The 23,091-nt window shown below is 45.6% G+C and overlaps 1 pseudogene; it reads left to right on the top strand.

The window, feature by feature from the left end:
* Nucleotides 1-1,210: 1,210 nt before the first annotated feature.
* On the top strand, nt 1,211-5,114 carry LOC147983801 (uncharacterized; annotated as a pseudogene).
* The last annotated feature ends 17,977 nt before the right edge of the window (nt 5,115-23,091 follow it).

The following is a 23,091-nucleotide window of genomic DNA, read 5'->3' as shown; positions in this document are numbered from 1 at the left end:
TATGATCTAGTCTATCTATGAATAATATTTGAATCTTCTCTGAATTCTTTTATGTATGATTGGTTATCTTTGCAAGTCTCTTCGAATTATCAGTTTGGTTTGGCCTACTAGATTGGTTTTTCTTGCCATGGGAGAAGTGCTTAGCTTTGGGTTCGATCTTGCGGTGTCCTTTCCCAGTGAAAAAAGGGGCGGCTAGGCACGTATTGTATTGTTGCCATCGAGGATAACAAGATGGGGTTTTTATCATATTGCATGAAACTATCCCTCTACATCATGTCATCTTGCTTAAGGCGTTACTCTGTTTTTAACTTAATACTCTAGATGCATGCTGGATAGCGGTCGATGAGTGGAGTAATAGTAGTAGATGCAGGCAGGAGTCGGTCTACTTGTCTCGGACATGATGCCTATATACATGATCATACCTAGATATTCTCATAACTATGCTCAATTCTGTCAATTGCTCAACAGTAATTTTTTCACCCACCGTAGAATACTTATGCTCTTGAGAGAAGCCACTAGTGAAACCTATGGCCCCCGGGTCTCTTTCTCATCATATCAATCTCCATCACTTTATTACTGCTTTGCTTTTTTACTTTGCCCTTTTACTTTTTACTTTGCATCTCTATACCAAAAATACCAAAAATATTATCTATCATCTCTATCAGATCTCACTTTCGTAAGTGACCGTGAAGGGATTGACAACCCCTAAGCGTGTTGGTTGCGTTGAGCTATTGTTTTTGTGTAGGTATGAGGGACTCGCGCGTAGCCTCCTACTAGATTGATACCTTGGTTCTCAAAAACTGAGGGAAATACTTACGCTACTTTGCTGCATCATGCTCTCCTCTTCGGGGAAATCCAATGCAGTGCTCAAGAGGTAGCAGAACCACGCCAAAAATCTCCGTGTCTACATTGCGTTTGCTCCCTCCAAACTCCTCCCTTTACCTTCATATGCAATTGTTTTACTTTCCACTGCTATACTCTTAGAATTGCATGTTAGGTTGATTGCTTGACTTGTGCTAAGTTGCTAAAATCTGCCAAGAATTAAAATTGGGAAAAGGATAGATATTTATTTGGTCAAGTAGTCTAATCACCCCCCCCCCCTCTATACATACTTTCGATCCTACAAGTGGTATCAGAGCTTTGGTCTCCATTTGCTTTGATCTCCATAGCTTTTGGTGGTCATAGCCTTGGTTTCACAACCTAGGATAGTATGGCGTCTAGCGAGGGAAATTACCATAGTAGAGTTCCTTACTTTGATGGTACTAATTTTTCTAGTTAGAGGCATAAGATGAAAATGTATATTCTTGGACATAACCCCGCCATTTGGGCTATTGTGTGTATTGGCTTGCAAGGTGAATTCTTTGATGGGAGAGAATCGAACCGTGAAGCTACCGCGGAAGAGTTGAAGATGTCGGAATACAATGCTCAAGCTTGTGATATTCTCTTCAACAGATTGTGCCCCGAAGAATTCAACAAAATCAGCCGTCTTGAGAATGCAAAGGAAATTTGGGATACTTTGATTGATATGCACGAAGGTATCGACTCCGTCAAGGAATCCAAATTGGATGTGCTTCAAAGTCAAATTGACAAGTTCAAAATGAAGGATGGTGAAGGTGTCGCTGAAATGTACTCTAGGCTTGCTCTCATTACAAATGAGATTTCCGGCTTAGGAAGTGAAGAGATGACCGATAGATTCATTATCAAGAAGATCCTAAGAGCCTTGGATGGAAAATATGATACCATGTGCACATTGATCCAAATGATGCCCAACTACAAAGATCTCAAGCCAACGGAAGTCAGTGGAAGAATTGTTGCTCATGAGATGTCACTCAAGGATAAGGAAGAGCTCCACAACAAGTCAACTGGTGCCTACAAAGCCTCATGTGATGCCCCCACATCATCAAATGAGAAGCAAACCTTCAATGAAGAATTGAGCCTAATGGCGAAGAACTTCGACAAGTTCTACAAGAGTAGAAGCAAGGAAAGAAGTTCCAAGTCAAGGTCCTACAACGACAAAAGATCTTCTAGTCGTGAGCGTAACTGCTACAATTGTGGAAGACCCGAAAACTATTCAAATGAGTGTACGACTCCTTACAGAAGAAGAGAAAATTCTCTCAAAAGAAGAAGTAGGAGAGAAGAATCACCGCCAAGAGAGAGGAGTAGATATGATCGTTATGAACGAAGACCCTCTCGGAGAAGCAAGGATTCGGAGAGGAAGGACAAATCATCAAAGAGCTACACAAAAAGAAGACATCAAGCTCATGTTGGTGAATGGGTATCCGGCTCCGACTCCGATAATCACTCCGAAAGAAGCTATCACCCCGACTCTGAATATACTCAAGATGAAGGCGTTGCCGGTCTAGCACTTGTGTCAACCGACTCCTACGACATATTTGACTCACCAAATGAAGGAATTGGAAGATGCTTCATGGCTAAAGGTCCAGAGGTAACACACCCCGAGTTTGTTGATTTCAATAGTGATGAAGATGATTTGCTAGGAGATGATGATTTACTTGTTGACAACTCTAGTTATGAAAACTATAATGAACTTGCTATTAATCATAATAATCAAGATAAAACGAATGACGATGATAAGAAGGAGATTGAGCGTCTAACTAAAGAACTAAACACTCTTAAGTTAGCTCATGAAACTACCTTGGAAGATCATCGAGAACTTTTAAAGACTCATGAGAAGCTACGCTTTGAAAAACTCAACCTTGAGCAAGAGCATGAGTTCTTAAAAGCAATCAATGATGATCTTCGCAAGAAAAGTTCTTCTTACATTGCCAAGCGTTTACTCTTGTCTACTTACATGCCACAAGTTAAAACTAGCAAGAAGAGTAAGAAAGATTCTTCTTCTAGTAGTAACAACAATCATGCTAAGTCCAATATTATTGCTTCTAGTAGTTCTCTTGATTCCACTAATGATTCTCTTAGCAAAGTTACACTTGAGCAAGAAAACAGCTTATTGAAGGGAATTATAGAGAAAGGTGTTTACAAGAGCCTTGCCGGGAGTAAGCAATTCGAGAAAATTGTACGCAAGCAAGGAAGACACCAGAAGAATCAAGGTGTAGGTTTTGAACGAAAGTTCAATGCCAATGGAGTTGAGTGGGACGAAGATCAATACCCCAAGATGAAGTTTGTTCCTCAACAAGGGAAGTATGATCCTACTTCTTTCCAAGGAACACAAGCTCAAGATGATCTTCCACCACAAGACCAGAAGCTAAAAGGCAAGGACATGCTTCAAGAGGAGATTGATGCATTTGAAGAAGCACCTAAGGCCTTGGTCAAGTGGGTTCCCAAGACTACATCAAGTTCTACTTCATCAAGTACGACTACAACTCCAAGGATTCCCATCAAGATGGTGTGGATCCCGAAGAAGAAGAACTAGAGAGTTCTTGAGGGTGACTCCGCCAACATACTTCACTCATATCATTTTGGCGAGGACAAGTGCAAACAACTTCCATATCTTGCACTAGTTCAAGGAGTCACAAACCCTTTTGTTGGTAGGACAAGGGACAAGGTAACCTAATGCTTTCATGGACATCATCCTATGTGAACATCACTCTATGTCTATGGATATCCTTGTTTGTTCCTTATGGGACTAACCCGTGTAGGTATTGATAGTGCAACTCACTCCAAAGGATTGCTCCAAAAGATCTACATCTTCAACACCTACATGAAGTCATCATCGACAAAACCCAAGGTTAGTTCATCCCTCTTAGGGGGGTATCACATCTAGGGGGAGCTCTACTCCAATCAATTGAGCTAAAGCAACTCTAATGGTGTGAACACAACAATGCTTTATGTAAAAGTGGCAACCCCACTTGTGCTTAAACGATGAGTATGACCTATGATCAAATGTTCTCATTTGACTCCTAAGTCAATATACTCATATATAGATGACATAGTCATCGCCAAATTGCTTGATAGATGCTAGAGTGATTGTGCATGCTTTGTCACATATTTCATTTGCCATCTTATTGTGTGAGCATGTTGGATGCATATTTTACTCATTCGAGGACATCCATTTGTTGCTTTGATTGTTTGGCTTTTTCTCTTTTGCCAAATGGATGGACAAGAATGCCTAAGAACTCCCTCTAGCTATCTATGCTTTCCTCGTCTCAAACTCTATTCATGCTACATCACAAAGTTTGATCAAGTCAGATTCGAACCACTCTGTGTGAGGAGCACTCGGAGTCCCCGATTTGTCATAGACTTAAACTTCCAAAACCTCTTTGTGCATTTCGGTATGACCAAGTCATCCATTTCGGTCACACCGAGATCACTAAGTTAATCTAGGTTTTCAATCTTAGTGCAACCGATTAGAACGTTTCGGTCACACCGAGTTGCAGTAACCGCTTGCAGTTCTGCATCTCGGTGCCACCGAGTTGTTCCACTCAGTCACACCGACAGGGTCAGGTTATATATACTGACGGGTCAAATTTTGGAAAAATTTCTGAAACCCTTCACCCGCGCGTAACCTACTCTGCCTCTTTGGGTCTCCGGGTTGTCCTCTCGCCGCCAGCGACCTCCCGCCGCTGGTCTCCGCCGCCGTCAACGGCAATCTGCTCCGTCGTTGCTGCCGTAGCGAACACTCGCCGCTCTAGGGTAAGTGTTCGACCCCTTGTGCTATCTTTTTCACTCCGATTCCTAGAACAAGGACAATGCCATGTTTCTTGCCATGATTGAGATTGATCCATCCAGCTAAAACTCCCTTAGGTCCAGATTGATTCGAAAATTTTAGGGTTAGCTCTCCGCAGAACTCATCTCGGACCGACCGAACTTTAGAAATCGGTCTCACCGATTCAGCCTTGGCCATTTCACATGCGCTTTTTGGTCTGACCGAAACGTGCAAATCGGTGTAACCGAGTTCAAAATTCTATGAAACCCTAGCAATCTCGGTGCCACCAAACGGTGACTCAGCCCTACCGAGTTCACTAGTTTAGGTTCCGAGTATTGCTTCGGTATCACCGAATTTGTCAATTCGGTAGCTCCAAGATCACTTCTGTAGAGAACTAAAACTAAGATTTTTGACTCAATTATTTTGCAAAACCTCTGTACTTTTTGATGCTCATCTACCTCATCTACAACCTATTCACAGGGTCTGCTGACAGTTTGCCTGCAAGATGTCTGATCAAAGTGACAGCCAGAACAAATCTGAAGAACAGGTTCAGATGAGTGAGGGCACTAGTCCCTCCAGCTCTTCTGATGATGGAAGCAGGAGCACTCCAAGCAACTTACCTAAGGCAGCAACCAGATCTAGGAAGAAGAAAACCTCATAATCCGAGGATGAGGATTATGTGGCCATTGAGGATGAGGCCACTTCAAGGAAAAAGGTGCTGAAAAAGGAGTATGGCACAGCTGCTACAGTTAAGCCATGGATGCATAAGAAGGCACCAGCAAAGAGAGTTCCTATGTCTAAGGCCAGAGCATCCACGGCTGAAACCTCCAAGCCAACTGAAAAGGCAGTTGGAGAAGGAAAGAAAGGAAGGAAAGGGTCAAGAAGACCACTGCCAGAGTGCTTGGTAGATCATCCATATTGAGAGGTTCATATGAAGAGGAAGAGGATGCTGCACTAGCTCCTAAGGCTCAGAAGCTTATGGGAGATGCAATCAAGTCAGGGGCTGCTCCATCAAAGCCTAAGTCTGCTCCCAAAGCTCTAGCTCGGAAGTCTGCTCCAAAGAGAAGCACTAGAAACATTTCAGCTACAGAAAAGAACAAGGCCCCAGTGCCTGAGACTGTTGATGAAGAAGATGATGAAGCCCAAGTGCTAAGGAAGCTCAAGCCCAAGATCCCTAACCACAATGATGTTGGGTTTCGTAGTAATTTCAAAAAAATTCCTACGCACACGCAAGATCATGGTGATGCATAGCAACGAGAGGGGGAGAGTGTGATCTACGTACCCTTGTAGATTGACAACGGAAGTGTTAACTTGGTTGATGTAGTCGTACGTCTCCACGGCCTGACCGATCAAGCACCGAAACTACGGCACCTCCGAGTTCTAGCACACGTTCAGCTCGATGACGATCCTCGGACTCCGATCCAGCAAAGTGTCGGGGAAGAGTTCCATCAGCACGACGGCGTGGTGACGATCTTGATGTACTACCATCGCAGGGCTTCGCCTAAGCACCGCTACAATATTATCGAGGACTATGGTGGAAGGGGGCACCGCACACGGCTAAGAATATGATCACGTGGATCAACTTGTGTCTCTAGGGGTGCCCCTTGCCTCCGTATATAAAGGCTCAAAGGGGGGGCTGGCCGGCCAAGAGGAGGCGCGCCAGGAGGAGTCCTACTCCCTCCGGGAGTAGGACTCCCCCCCTTTCCTAGTTGGAATAGGATTCGCGGAGGGGGAAAAGAGGAGAGAGAGAGGAGGAAGGGGGCCGACCCCCTCTCCTTGTCCTATTCGGACCAAGGGGGGGGCGGGGCGCGCAGCCCATCTCTGGCCACCTCTCCTCTCTTCTACTAAGGCCCACTAAGGCCCATATACCTCCCGGGGGGTTCCGGTAACCTCCCGGTACTCGGTAAAATCCCGATTTCACCCGGAACACTTCCGATATCCAAACATAGGCTTAAAATATATCAATCTTTATGTCTCGACCATTTAGAGACTCCTCGTCATGTCCGTGATCACATCCGGGACTCCGAACAAACTTCGGTACATCAAAAATGCATAAACTCATAATATAACTGTCATCGTAACCTTAAGCGTGCGGACCCTACGGGTTCGAGAACAATGTAGACATGACCGAGACACGTCTCTGGTCAATAACCAATAGCGGAACCTGGATGCTCATATTGGCTCCTACATATTCTACGAAGATCTTTTATCGGTCAGACCGCATAACAACATACGTTGTTCCCTTTGTCATCGGTATGTTACTTGCCCGAGATTCGATCGTCGGTATCCCATACCTAGTTCAATCTCGTTACCGGCAAGTCTCTTTACTCGTTCCGTAATACATCATCCCGCAACTAAATCATTAGTTGCAATGCTTGCAAGGCTTCAGTGATGTGCATTACCGAGAGGGCCCAGAGATACCTCTCCGACAATCGGAGTGACAAATCCCAATCTTGAAATACGCCAACCCAACATGTACCTTTGGAGACACCTGTAGAGCTCCTTTATAATCACCCAGTTACGTTGTGACGTTTGGTAGCACACAAAGTGTTCCTCCGGCAAATGGAAGTTGCATAATCTCATAGTCATAGGAACATGTATAAGTCATGAAGAAAGCAATAGCAACATACTAAACGATCGGGTGCTAAGCTAATGGAATGGGTCATGTCAATCAGATCATTCAATTAATGATGTGATCCCGTTAATCAAATGACAACTCTTTGTCCATGGTTAGGAAACATAACCATATTTGATTAACGAGCTAGTCAAGTAGAGCCATACTAGTGACACTCTGTTTGTCTATGTATTCACACATGTATTATGTTTCTGGTTAATACAATTCTAGCATGAATAATAAACTTTTATCATGATATAAGGAAATAAATAATAACTTTATTATTGCCTCTAGGGCATATTTCCTTCAGTCTCCCACTTGCACTAGAGTCAATAATCTAGATTATACTGTAATGATTCTAACACCCATGGAGTCTTGGTGCTGATCATGTTTTTCTCGTGGAAGAGGCTTAGTAAACGGGTCTGCTACATTTAGATCCGTATGTATCTTGCAAATCTCTATGTCTCCCACCTGGACTAGATCCCGGATGGAATTGAAGCGTCTTTTGATGTGCTTGGTTCTTTTGTGAAATCTGGATTCCTTCGCCAAGGCAATTGCACCAGTATTGTCACAAAAGATTTTCATTGGACCCGATGCACTAGGTATGACACCTAGATCGGATATGAATTCCTTCATCCAGACTCCTTCGTTTGCTGCTTCTGAAGCAGCTATGTACTCCGCTTCACATGTAGATCCCGCCACGACGCTTTGTTTAGAACTGCACCAACTGACAGCTCCACCGCTTAATGTAAACACGTATCCGGTTTGTGATTTAGAATCGTCCGGATCAGTGTCAAAGCTTGCATCCACGTAACCATTTACGATGAGCTCTTTGTCACCTCCATATACGAGAAACATATCCTTAGTCCTTTTAAGGTACTTCAGGATGTTCTTGACCGCTGTCCAGTGATCCACTCCTGGATTACTTTGGTACCTCCCTGCTAGACTTATAGCAAGGCACACATCAGGTCTGGTACACAGCATTGCATACATGATAGAGCCTATGGCTGAAGCATAGGGAACATCTTTCATTTTCTCTCTATTTTCTGCAGTGGTCGGGCATTGAGTCTGACTCAACTTCACACCTTGTAACACAGGCAAGAACCCTTTCTTTGCTTGATCCATTTTGAACTTCTTCAAAACTTTGTCAAGGTATGTGCTTTGTGAAAGTCCAATTAAGCGTCTTGATCTATCTCTATAGATCTTAATGCCTAATATGTAAGCAGCTTCACCGAGGTCTTTCATTGAAAAACTCTTATTTAAGTATCCCTTTATGCTATCCAGAAATTCTATATCATTTCCAATCAGTAATATGTCATCCACATATGATATCAGAAATGCTACAGAGCTCCCACTCACTTTCTTGTAAATACAGGCTTCTCCGAAAGTCTGTATAAAACCAAATGCTTTGATCACACTATCAAAGCGTTTATTCCAACTCCGAGAGGCTTGCACCAGTCCATAAATGGATCGTTGGAGCTTGCACACTTTGTTAGCTCCCTTTGGATCGACAAAACCTTCTGGTTGCATCATATATAACTCTTCTTCCAGAAATCCATTCAGGAATGCAGTTTTGACATCCATCTGCCAAATTTCATAATCATAAAATGCGGCAATTGCTAACATGATTCGGACAGACTTAAGCATCGCTACTGGTGAGAAGGTCTCATCGTAGTCAATCCCTTGAACTTGTCGAAACCCTTTTGCGACAAATCGAGCTTTGTAGACAGTAATATTACCGTCGGTGTCAGTCTTCTTCTTGAAGATCCATTTATTCTCAATTGCTTGCCGATCATTGGGCAAGTCAACCAAAGTCCACACTTTGTTCTCATACATGGATCCCATCTCAGATTTCATGGCTTCAAGCCATTTTGCGGAATCTGGGCTCACCATCGCTTCTTAATAGTTCGTAGGTTCATCATGATCTAGTAGCATGACTTCCAGAACAGGATTACCGTACCACTCTGGCGCGGATCTCACTCTGGTTGATCTACGAGTTTCAGTAGTATCTTGTTCTGAAGTTTCATGATCATTATCATTAGTTTCCTCACTAATTGGTGTAGGTGTCACAGAAACAGTTTTCTGTGATGCACTACTTTCCAATAAGGGAGCAGGTACAGTTACCTCGTCAAGTTCTACTTTCCTCCCACTCACTTCTTTCGAGAGAAACTCCTTCTCCAGAAAGTTTCTGAACTTAGCAACAAAAGTCTTGCCTTCGGATCTGTGATAGAAGGTGTATCCAATAGTCTCCTTTGGATATCCTATGAAGACACATTTCTCCAATTTGGGTTCGAGCTTATCAGGTTGAAGCTTTTTCACATAAGCATCGCAGCCCCAAACTTTCAGAAACGACAACTTTGGTTTCTTGCCAAACCATAATTCATAAGGCGTCGTCTCAACGGATTTTGATGGTGCCCTATTTAACGTGACTGCGGTCGTCTCCAAAGCATAACCCCAAAACGATAGCGGTAAATCAGTAAGAGACATCATAGATCGCACCATATCTAGTAAAGTACGATTACGACGTTCGGACACACCATTACGCTGTGGTGTTCCGGGTGGCATGAGTTGCAAAACTATTCCGCATTGTTTCAAATGTACACCAAACTCGTAACTCAAATATTCTCCTCCACGATCAGATCGTAGAAACTTTATTTTCTTGTTACGATGATTTTCAACTTCACTCTGAAATTCTTTGAACTTTTCAAACGTTTCATACTTATGTTTCATTAAGTAGATATACCCATATCTGCTTAAGTCATCTGTGAAGTTGAGAAAATAACGATATCCGCCACGAGCCTCAATATTCATCGGACCACATACATCTGTATGTATGATTTCCAACAAATCTGTTGCTCTCTCCATAGTACCGGAGAACGGCGTTTTAGTCATCTTTCCCGTGAGGCACGGTTCGCAAGTACCAAGTGATTCATAATCAAGTGGTTCCAAAAGTCCATCAGTATGGAGTTTCTTCATGCGCTTTACACCGATATGACCTAAACGGCAGTGCCACAAATAAGTTGCACTATCATTATCAACTCTGCATCTTTTGGCTTCAACATTATGAATATGTGTGTCACTACTATCGAGATTCAATAAGAATAGACCATTCTTCAAGGGTGCATGACCATCAAAGATATTACTCATATAAATAGAACAACCATTATTCTCTGATTTAAATGAATAACCGTCTCGCATCAAACAAGATCCAGATATAATGTTCATGCTTAATGCTGGCACCAAATAACAATTATTTAGGTCTAATATTAATCCCGAAGGTAGATGTAGAGGTAGTGCGCCGACCACGATCACATCGACTTTGGAACCGTTTCCCACGCGCATCGTCACCTCATCCTTAGCTAATCTTCGCTTAATCCGTAGTCCCTGTTTCGAGTTGCAAATATTAGCAACAGAACCAGTATCAAATACCCAGGTGCTACTGCGAGCATTAGTAAGGTACACATCAATAACATGTATATCACATATACCTTTGTTCACCTTGCCATCCTTCTTATCCGCCAAATACTTGGGGCAGTTCCGCTTCCAGTGACCAGTCTGCTTGCAGTAGAAGCACTCAGTTTCAGGCTTAGGTCCAGACTTGGGTTTCTTCTCTCGAGCAGCAACTTGCTTGCTGTTCTTCTTGAAGTTCCCCTTCTTCTTCCCTTTGCCCTTTTTCTTGAAACTAGTGGTCTTGTTGACCATCAACACTTGATGCTCCTTCTTGATTTCTACCTCCGCAGCTTTCAGCATTGCGAAGAGCTCGGGAATAGTCTTATTCATCCCTTGCATATTATAGTTCATCACGAAGCTCTTGTAGCTTGGTGGAAGTGATTGGAGAATTCTGTCAATGACGCTATCATCCGGAAGATTAACTCCCAGTTGAATCAAGTGATTACAATACCCAGACATCTTGAGTATATGCTCACTGACAGAACTGTTCTCCTCCATCTTGCAGCTATAGAACTTATTGGAGACTTCATATCTCTCAATCCGGGCATTTGCTTGAAATATTAACTTCAACTCCTGGAACATCTCATATGCCCCATGACGTTCAAAACGTCGTTGAAGTCCCGGTTCTAAGCCGTAAAGCATGGCACATTGAACTATCGAGTAGTCATCAGCTTTGCTCTGCAGACGTTCATAACATCTGGTGTTGCTCCAGCAGCAGGCCTGGCACCCAGCGGTGCTTCCAGGACGTAATTCTTCTATGCAGCAATGAGGATAATCCTCAAGTTACGGACCCAGTCCGTGTAATTGCTACCATCATCTTTCAACTTTGCTTTCTCAAGGAACGCATTAAAATTCAACGGAACAACAGCACGGGCCATCTATCTACAATCAAACATACATAAGCAAGATACTATCAGGTACTAAGTTCATGATAAATTTAGGTTCAATTAATCATATTACTTAAAGAACTCCCACTTAGATAGACATCCCTCTAATCCTCTAAGTGATTACGTGATCCAAGTCAACTAAACCATGTCCGATCATCACGTGAGATGGAGTAGTTTCGTTGGTGAACATCACTATGTTGATCATATCTACTATATGATTCACGCTCGACCTTTCGGTCTCCGTGCTCCGAGGCCATATCTGTATATGCTTGGCTCGTCAAGTATAACCTGAGTATTCCGCGTGTGCAACTATTTTGCACCCGTTGTATTTGAACGTAGAGCCTATCACACCCGATCATCACGTGGTGTCTCAGCTCGAAGAACTTTCGCAACGGTGCATACTCAGGGAGAACACTTCTTGATAATTAGTGAGAGATCATCTTATAATGCTACCGTCAATCAAAGCAAGATAACATGCATAAAAGATAAACATCACATGCAATCAATATAAGTGATATGATATGGCCATCATCATCTTGTGCTTGTGATCTCCATCCTCGAAGCACCGTCCTGATCACCATCGTCACCGGCGCGACACATTGATCTCCATCGTAGCATCATTGTCGTCTCGCCAATCTCATGCTTCCACGACTATCGCTACCGCTTAGTGATAAAGTAAAGCATTACAGTGCGATTGCATTGCATACAATAAAGCGACAACCATATGGCTCCTGCCAGTTGCCGATAACTCGGTTACAAAACATCATCATCTCATACAATAAAATTTAGCATCATGTCTTGACCATATCACATCACAACATGCCCTGCAAAAACAAGTTAGACGTCCTCTACTTTGTTGTTGCAAGTTTTACGTGGCTGCTACGGGCTTAAGCAAGAACCAATCTTACCTACGCATCAAAACCACAACGATAGTTTGTCAAGTTGGTTCTGTTTTAACCTTCGCAAGGACCGGGCGTAGCCACACTCGGTTCAACTAAAGTTGGAGAAACTGTCACCCGCTAGCCACCTTTGTGCAAAGCACGTCGTGAGAACCGGTCTCGCATAAGCGTACGCGTAATGTCGGTCTGGGCCGCTTCGTCCAACAATACCGCCGAACCAAAGTATGACATGCTGGTAAGCAGTATGACTTATATCGCCCACAACTCACTTGTGTTCTACTCGTGCATATAACATCAACACATAAAACCTAGGCTCAGATGCCACTGTTGGGTTTCGTAGTAATTTCAAAAAAATTCCTACGCACACGCAAGATCATGATGATGCATAGCAACAAGAGGGGGAGAGTGTGATCTACGTACCCTTGTAGATCGCCAACGGAAGCGTTAACTTGGTTGATGTAGTCGTACGTCTCCACGGCCCAACCGATCAAGGACCGAAACTACGGCACCTCCGAGTTCTAGCACACGTTCAGCTCGATGACGATCCCCGGACTCCGATCCAGCAAAGTGTCGGGGAAGAGTTCCATCAACACGACGGCATGGTGACGATCTTGATGTACTACCGTCGCAGGGCTTCGCCTAAGCACCGCTACAATATTATCGAGGACTATGGTGGAAGGGGGCACCGCACACGGCTAAGAATATGATCACGTGGATCAACTTGTGTCTCTAGGGGTGCCCCTTGCCTCCGTATATAAAGGCTCAAAGGGGGGCTGGCCGGCCAAGAGGAGGCGCGCCAGGAGGAGTCCTACTCCCTCCGGGAGTAGGACTCCCCCCCTTTCCTAGTTGGAATAGGATTCGCGGAGGGGGAAAAGAGGAGAGAGAGAGGAGGAAGGGGGGCCGGCCCCCTCTCCTTGTCCTATTCGGACCAAGGGGGGGAGGGACGCGTGGCCCATCTCTGGCCACCTCTCCTCTCTTCCACTAAGGCCCACTAAGGCCCATATACCTCCCGGGGGGTTCCGGTAACCTCCCGGTACTCCGGTAAAATCCCGATTTCACCCGGAACACTTCCGATATCCAAACATAGGCTTCCAATATATCAATCTTTATGTCTCGACCATTTCGAGACTCCTCGTCATGTCCGTGATCACATCCGGGACTCCGAACAAACTTCGGTACATCAAAAATGCATAAACTCATAATATAATTGTCATTGTAACCTTAAGCGTGCGGACCCTACAGGTTCGAGAACAATGTAGACATGACCGAGACACGTCTCTGGTCAATAACCAATAGCGGAACCTGGATGCTCATATTGGCTCCTACATATTCTACGAAGATCTTTTATCGGTCAGACCGCATAACAACATACGTTGTTCCCTTGTCATCGGTATGTTACTTGCCCGAGATTCGATCGTCGGTATCCCATACCTAGTTCAATCTCGTTACCGGCAAGTCTCTTTACTCGTTCCGTAATACATCATCCCGCAACTAACTCATTAGTTGCAATGCTTGCAAGGCTTCAGTGATGTGCATTACCAAGAGGGCCCAGAGATACCTCTCCGACAATCGGAGTGACAAATCCCAATCTCGAAATACGCCAACCCAACATGTACCTTTGGAGACACCTGTAGAGCTCCTTTATAATCACCCAGTTACGTTGTGACGTTTGGTAGCACACAAAGTGTTCCTCCGGCAAACGGGAGTTGCATAATCTCATAGTCATAGGAACATGTATAAGTCATGAAGAAAGCAATAGCAACATACTAAACGATCGGGTGCTAAGCTAATGGAATGGGTCATGTCAATCAGATCATTCAATTAATGATGTGATCCCGTTAATCAAATGACAACTCTTTGTCCATGGTTAGGAAACATAACCATCTTTGATTATCGAGCTAGTCAAGTAGAGGCATACTAGTGACACTCTGTTTGTCTATGTATTCCCACATTTATTATGTTTCCGGTTAATACAATTCTAGCATGAATAATAAACTTTTATCATGATATAAGGAAATAAATAATAACTTTATTATTGCCTCTAGGGCATATTTCCTTCAAATGATGCACATCCTGTTGTAGAAAACATGAAAATCAGGAAGGATTCAGGACTGAGATTATGGAGGCAGTCTGATCCATATGCTGTCAGGAGGAGAACTGATGTGGATTACAGGTTTCACACTAAGGAACAACAAGACTTCTATGAGACAATTCTACTTGACAAGAAGCCCATAGTGTGTGACATGATATGGGTTGACTGGGAGTACATCAAGGAGAATGAAGATCATTATCCAGGTGTATATGATAGCTTCAAAGCATGTGGAGTCGATACATTTGTTGCCGAGAAGCTCACCAAGTGGAATGATGAGTTGATCATGCAGTTTTACTCCACTACCCACTTCTACCTAGATGGGAAGATTATTTGGATGTCTGAAGGTACGAGGTACCAATCTACCATTGAAGAATGGGCTCAGTTGATCAATGCCCTAGAAGAAAGTGAGGATGACTTGGATGTTTATGCTGAAAAGAAAAAATACCATAACTCTATGGCCAACATGTACAGAGAGATCCCACATGATGCACTAGATACTCATAAGTTTGGATCTGTCCACTTCTTGTTGTTTGGTCTGCCTACCATCAACTGGATCCTAATGCACACATTGCTACCCAAGTCAGGTGATCACAAGATGATCAGAGGACATGCTATCAATTTGCTCCATTTGTTTGATGTGCCTCAAAAGTTCAAAGTCATGGGTCTGATTGTGGAGACAGTCAAAAGGATAGCAGCTGATCAGAAGAGAAGTTGTGGGTATGCCCCACAAATTCAGGAGCTCATCAACTCCAAGATGGGCATAGGCAAATATCTATTGGATAAGGAGCACCTGCCCATCTACCCTGAATTTGAAGACAATATTGTTGTCATCAATGAAAATGAACCATCATCAGCTCAAGCACATGAGAAGAGAGAGAAGGCAAGGGCAGAGAAAGCTGCAAAGATGTCAACTGTTGAAGAGGCATCTCAAGTATTCTTGAAGACCAAGCAAGATCAGCTTGGATATCTGATCCAATCCACCTTGAGGATTGAGAAGGGCTTGGCCACCCTGACTCAAAACCAGGAGAGCTTGGAGAGGATCGTTGAGCAGAAATTCTATGATCTTGATGTCAAAGTGACTGAGATTCAGACCGCAGTTGAGCAGCTTCAGGAGGAAGTAGAGGAGAGGAGAGGAAAAGCAACCACTGATGCTTTCAAGCGAGTGCCATGAGGTCCAAGGTCTGCTGCACTGCCAGTCTCAGATACTAGAGCTTCAGTGTCAGCACCAGCAGCTACAGCTCCAGTGCCACCTCCAGCACCCACTCCATCAGCTCCAACTACTTCATTGTAAGCCTTCATCCTTGGAGTTCTCTCTACACCACCTCCCGAAGATCAAGCCTGAGAGACGTTTAGCACTATGCATTTTCAAACTTTTTGGTAACTTGTTGCCAAAGGGGGAGAAAAAGTATAGATCATAGGCTTCGAGAGAGAGTGTTACTTTTTACCTCTCTTGCTATTTTGGTTGAACTACTTTATTGTGTGCTTATGTGAGATACTTTATGTCCTTGTGGGATACTTGTTTGATCATGTGTTTGATCATATGCTACCCTTAATGCTTGTTGGATGATATTAACTCTTATATCCCTATATGATCATTCACTTGCTTGGTGATGACTGCATGTTTTTTAACTTCTATCATTTTAAGGGATCCACCGACATATATGTGACATGGAAGAGTAACTCATGATCCTAATTGATTGTGCATTTGCATTCAAAAGAAAATTTTAAATAATGCACAAATTTAGGGGGAGCTCTTGCTTATCACATACTTCTCAAAGCGACGATATTTTTCAATCTTATTATCTTTTGTCGAAGCTTTGATCTATATGTTGTCATCAATTACCAAAAAGGGGGAGATTGAAAGTGCAACTATCCCTGGGTGGTTTTGATAATTCCTAACAACATATAGCTCATTGAGCTAATGCTACTTCAAGATAAACATTTCAGGAAAGCTCAATGATTGGCATGGCATGGATGAGAAATGTGGACCCCTCAAAATGCTAAGGACAAAGGATTGGCTCAAGCTCAAAGCTCGGGACTCTACATTTTTTTCATTTTAAGTGATCCAAGATTACATTGAGTCCATAGGAAAAGCCAATACTATCAAGAGGGGGTGAGGTGTTGCTTAATGAGTTTCTTGCTCAAAGTTCTTAGTGATATGCTCCAAAAACCCTCAACTACTTTCTCACATCCACATATGTCCCAAACCAAAAGTCAAACTCGGCCCCACTGAATCTGTCTATCTGGCACCACTGACTTCATTTGACATAGCCACTGCCAGAAACCCTAGTCTTTTCGGTCTTACCGATAGGGATCTCGGTCTCACCGAGATGTGATTGTAATCTCTGTGTTTCCCTTCATAACGTTTTGGTCAAACCAAGATGAGCGATCGGTCCCATCGAGATTGCAATGCAAACTCTCTGTTTCCCTTTCGTAACGTTTCGGTACAACCGAGATGAGCGAATCGGTCCCACCGAGTTTGCCTGACCAACTCTCTGTTTGTCTATTACCAAAATCGGTCCCACCGAGTTTGTGTAATCGGTCTCACCGAGATTACGTTATGCCCTAACCCTAACGAAATCGGTCTCATCGAGTTGACATGTCAATCCCACCGAAAATCCTAACGGTCACATTATGAACTAAATCGGTCTGGCCGAGTTTCACGATTCGGTCCCACCGAGTTTGGTAAATTGTGTGTAATGGTTAGATTTTGTGTGGAGGCTATATATACCCCTCCATCCACTCTTCATTCGTGGAGAGAGCCATCAGAACATGCCTACACTTCCAACATACATTTTCTGAGAGAGAACCACCTACACTTGTGTTGAGGTCAAGATATTCAATTCCAACCACATAAATCTTGATCTCTAGCCTTTCCCAAGTTGCTTTCCACTCAAATCATCTTTCCACCAAATCCTATCCTATGAGAGAGAGTTGAGTGTTGGGGAGACTATCATTTGAAGCACAAGAGCAAGGAGTTCATCATCAACACACCATTTGTTACCTCTTGGAGAGTGGTGTCTCCTAGATTGGTTAGGTGTCACTTGGGAGCCTCCGTCAAGATTGTGGAGTTGAACCAAGGAGTTTGTAAGGGCAAGGAGATCGCCTACTTCGTGAAGATCTACCCTAGTGAGGCAAGTCCTTCGTGGGCGACGACCATGGTGGGATAGACAAGGTTGCTTCTTCGTGGACCCTTCGTGGGTGGAGCCCTCTGTGGACTCGCGCAACCGTTACCCTTCATGGGTTGAAGTCTCCATCAACGTGGATGTACGATAGCACCACCTATCGGAACCACACCAAAAATCTTCGTGTCTACATTGCGTTTGCTCCCTCCAAACTCCTCCCTTTACCATCATATGAAATTGTTTTACTTTCCGCTGTTGTACTCTTAGAATTGCATGTGTAGGTTGATTGCTTGACTTGTGCTAAGTTGCTAAAATCTGCCAAGAATTAAAATTGGGAAAAGGCTAGATTTTTATTTGGTCAAGTAGTCTAATCACCCCCCCCCTCTAGACATACTTTCGATCCTACATTTACCCATGCCTAGTCGAGTCGCAGGAGATAATCTCATCGCATGAATGAATCCCGCGGTTGGTCGTCTGGCAAGGTGATGTAGTCATGTCCCATCTCCTACAAGAGCAGCTCTCTTCATCAAGCTTCACACAATATGTGTTCTCTCCACTAGTTACTTGCCAGATATTGGGACCTGCTCTCTTCAAGCTTCTCCATGTAACGTGGGGTTATTTCCTACCTATAGCTCTCTGTTTTCTATCTGATGCCCTGGTACTTAACCATTAGTTTGGTCCTCAACCCTTCAAACATGGTCTTAATTGGTTTGGACCTAACATCTAGAATCATTTTGTTGAAAACCTCACTAAGATTGTTCACAACCAAATCAGTGTTGCACACATGATCCATTGCATATCTAGCCAAACACTCCTTAGGGATGCCATTCAACCACATGTAGGCTGGTTCACATGCTGCTTTCAAACCTGCCATTCCTTCTTTGTGACCATGTTTAGTGAAGGAATAGCTATATTTGTCAACCCATTTCTTAAGTTCACTACTGGAATCAGGTACTTTGCCATCTGCCAGCTCTTTGCCGTCAACTAGCGGACGGCAAAGAAGCTCTTTGCCATCAGCTACCAAAAAGCAGACGGCAAAGAACTGGTTGATGGCAAAGACCTAATTTGCCATCAGCCGGTTCTTTGCTGTCGGCTAGCGGACGGCAAAGAGGGAGGGGGCCCCACTGACGAGCTGCTTAAAAAAACCTAACGGCCCCCCCTCTTTGCCGTTCACTAGCAGACGGCAAAGAGAAAATAAGCGGACGGCAAAGGGGGGCAGACGGCAAAGAGGGAGGGGCCCCACTAACGTTAACGGCCGCGCCCCACCCCGCCCCCCTCTCTCTCTCTTTCTCTTCTTCACACGCGCGCCGCCGCCCCCAGCACTCGTCGCCGCCCCGTCGCCCCACCACCCCGCGCGCCGCCCCACCCCCCCCCCCCGCCCGTCGCCACTGTCGCCCGGCGCCCCACCGGCCCCCCGTCCCGTCGCCCCCGCCGCCCTGCCGTCTGGGCGCCGCCACGCCCCCCCCCCCCTCCCCCCCCCCCCCCCCCCGCGCCCCACCGCCCCGGCCGGGCCCGGCCCCGTCGCCACTGCCGCCCGGCGCCGCCGCCCCAGGCCGCCCCGCCCCCCTCCTCCGCCGCCCCAGGCCGCCCCGCCCCCTCCTCCACCCTAGGTGAGCTCTGCCTCCTTTTTTTCCTTTTTTCTATTTTTTTAGTTTTAGGTTTATGTTTAGTTTAGACTTAGTTTTAGTTTTAGGTTTATAGGTTTAGTTTTAGTTTAGTTTTAGGTTTAGATTTAGTTTTTTCCTTTTTTCTGTTTTTTTAGTTTTAGGTTTAGGTTTAGTTTAGTTTTAGGAAAGAAGAAGAGAAAAGGAGGAGCGGAGGAGAAGAAGAAGAGGAAAAAGGAAAGGAGGAGGAGGAAGAAGAAGAAGAAGAAGAAGAAGAAGAAGGAAAAAAAGGAAGAAAAGGAAGAAGAGGAATAAGAAGAAAAGGAAAAAAGAGGGGGGAAACCCGACCCGACACGGTACCCCGACCCCGACCCGGCACCCCGACACGACACCCCGACCCCGAGACCCCGACCCCGACACCCCGACCCCGAGCCTGACCCGACACCCCGACCCCGACACCGACACGTCACCCCGACCCCGACCTGGCACCCCGAGACCCGACACCCCGACCCCGAGAACCCGACCCCGACCCCGACCCCGACCCCGACCCCGACACCCCGACCCCGAGCCTGACCCGACACCCCGACCCCGACACCGACACGGCACCCCGACCCCGACCCGGAACCCCGACCCGACACCCCGACCCCAAGACCCCGACCCCGAGCCTGACACCCCGATCGACCCCGAGCCTGACCCGACACCCCGACCTTGAGCCTGACCCGACACCCCGACCCCGAGCCTGACCCGACACCCCGATCCCGACACCACACCCCGACCCCGAAACAGCACCCCGACCCCGACACGGCACTACCCCGACACCGACACGACACCCCGACCCCGAAACAGCACCCCGACCCCGACACGGCACCCCGACACCGACATGACACCCCGACCCCCGACACCTCCCAAAAAGGTGTTCTTTGGCCTTGCAGAGGCTGACGGGGTCATATATTTGTGAATTATTAGTTAGGTCATATATTTTTCGATTTTGTTATGAAAAACATCATACCTAATTGTGTTGATCGGGTAGTTTTAAATGTGCAGTTGTTTCATCGCTGCGAGGTTTGGTGTTCGACGACCTCGCCGTGCGTTTGACGAGCTCTGCCCCTTCGTTCGTGGGTGAGCACAAATGACATGTCCTCCTCCCCCATTAATTATTTGATCTATTCCGATGAAACTTGATAGCTAGCTATATATGTGTCTTGAATCATCAGTATGCGTAACCAATATGTGTCTCCTGTTCGAAAGCGTCATAGTTATAAATATGCATGCATTTGCATATTTATAACCTTGGTTCTTTCGAATTGTCCAACGCTATCCATGGACAGCCCGAGTATGTGTAGATTGGGTTCGTTTTGCCATATGCTTTGCTCCGGATCCGACGCATAAATTTCGTCAGTGCCTCCCCTGTTGTTCTCCGGGTACACATCCTCTCTATTTATTGCAGAGACGTGTATCAGGAGAACAGCGGGGAGGTGTTGCCGAAATTTTGCGTCGGATCCGGAGCATAGCATGGGAAAATGAACCCAATCTACACATACACGAGTGGGATTAGGACCTATCATTACCTATTAGAGTGTAGGTTGCATGGACGTAATAAAATTGACAAAGTAGATCAACTAATGAATATATACATGGTGAATTACATATATAATTGTTGTGTGTCCAGTAGCTCTGAAAGTCAAGATGAGTGACCATGCGTGGATGTATACCGGTCACACTGGTCAGAACAAATGGAGCGCTGAATGGTTCACAAAAACCAAGGGGTTTGTGCAAGCCGCATTTGCAAATGGCCAGAAGAAAACCTGGTGCCCCTGTTTTCGGTGCGGCAATTGGGAAAAGAAGACAGAGGTTGAAATGGGCAAACACCTCCAGAAGAGTGGTTTTACGCCTAATTATACGGTGTGGACATTTCATGGTGAGTCTGCCCAACGTGACCGAGCTGAGGTGGATCATCGTCGCACCGACGAGCATGGTACCGGGATGGAAAACATGGTGCAAGACTATGATGATTCTCGGGATCCGGACGAGGAGATGGAGGAATCTGCAAAGGCCTTCAATGAAATGTTGGAGTCTTCAAAACGTCCGCTCCACGAGCACACTGAGCTTTGTCAGTTGGATGCCATCTCAGAAGTAATGGCTCTGAAGGCTCAGTTCAACTTGGGCAGAGAATGCTATGACGCAATTATGACAGTATTTGGACGCTTTCTACCCAAAGGCCATGTAATGCCTGCAAACCTGTACCAGTCGGACAAAATCCTCCGTGCACTGAAGATGCCCTGTGGTGAAAACCCACCGAATGTCGTAGTCTTCAAATGTTATTGGTTTCAGCCGAAGGAGACTAGAAGGACTCATGAACATATAGGGCTAGTTGAAATCAACCAAAGCACCCATTTATATGTTCCTAATGTCTATATTACGGCTCAACAGACGAACCAAGTATTCTATCTACCGTGGGTCTGCCAAACTAATCCAAATCTGAAAGGTTGGGATGTCGTTTATGAAGTGCCGCCACGTGCTAGACTTTCTCCCCCAAAGGAAGAGGATTATGAACCTCACATTAACCCAGACACATATGAAGGAGAATTCTTCCAAGAGACACGTCTTTCCAAAAAGTGTTTCAAGAACCGCTATACTTCACCCAAAAACATTGAAGTAGACAACGACAATGAATTCAACATCACCCCAGAGGAGGAACAAGAAGAGCCGGAACAAGAAGAGGTTACTGCTGCGGATGACCTGTCAATGCTTGACCGATTACGTCAAGGTGGCCTTGCACATGTTGATGCCAATGAACCCTATGAGCCCATCATTGATTATAATGATGATGATGATTATGCATTTATTGATGATACTGATCGAGATTATTAGTAGTGTCAGGTATTCAATTTTTTTATGTTGTACTTGATGATGATACACTTAAGTGATATACATATTATTATTCATGTTAGTACTTTTTTATGTTGTACTAATTTCGTTTATTCTTTGTCATGGCAGGAGTTAAAGATGGTGGGCGCTGGTCGGGAGCGCGCCGAGGCCCCTTCTTCGTCGGCGCGTGGTGCGAGGTCTTCCATTCCACACGCACCTCTCCGCCGAGCGTTGCTGGACAGTATGGCGACACCGCCGGGCCCTTCTTCGTCGACCGCAGTGCCCAGCAGGGGACGAGGTAAGAAGAAGAGAGGAGGTGGAGCACGTGCTCGCGGGAGAGGAGGTAGGGTGACTCTTACGGCGCCTTCCTCGCCGCCGCCCCCAGCTGTTTCACCCGAGCACGTGACTGCTAGGGTGGACTCGTCTAAGGAGGAGGCTGCACGGACTCCGGTCCACGAGCCTCTGGTCCACGGGTCTTCAGCCCACGAGCCTCGGGTCGACGGGCCTTCGGCCCATGAGACCCCGGAGGAGCAGACGTCTGGATGGGGTAACTGGTCGGGTCAGCCTGAGGAGCCGAGTGGCCATGCTGATGATGGCGGGGAGCCGAGTGGCCATGCCGATGATGGCGGGGAGCCGACTGATGAGGAGGGGGAGGAGGGGGCAAAGTCTACCAGCGTGGTGCTACACGGCTCCTGTCCGTGCTGGCGACCCGCGAGCAGAGGTGGTTGATTTTCCCTGATGGGGAGAGGTAAGTGCATTTAATCTTTTTGTACCTTCTGCATTCACGTTTCTTCAAATAACTGATGTGTTGGCCTTGTCATGCTGCAGGGGTTGGGACCACCATGAAAGTGTCCGCCAGCCCAACTCCGTCCTTGGAGTTCTGATTCGGCAAAACTTCCCGGGGTTTGTCACGTTGCCTGGTGAGGGT

Source organism: Triticum urartu, chromosome 2A (assembly GCF_056163025.1).
Source record: "Triticum urartu cultivar PI428250 chromosome 2A, HENAU_Tu73, whole genome shotgun sequence".
NCBI lineage: Eukaryota > Viridiplantae > Streptophyta > Magnoliopsida > Poales > Poaceae > Triticum > Triticum urartu.
The sequence above is the reverse complement of the archived record's forward strand: the minus strand, read 5'-3'. Positions and strand labels throughout refer to the sequence as shown.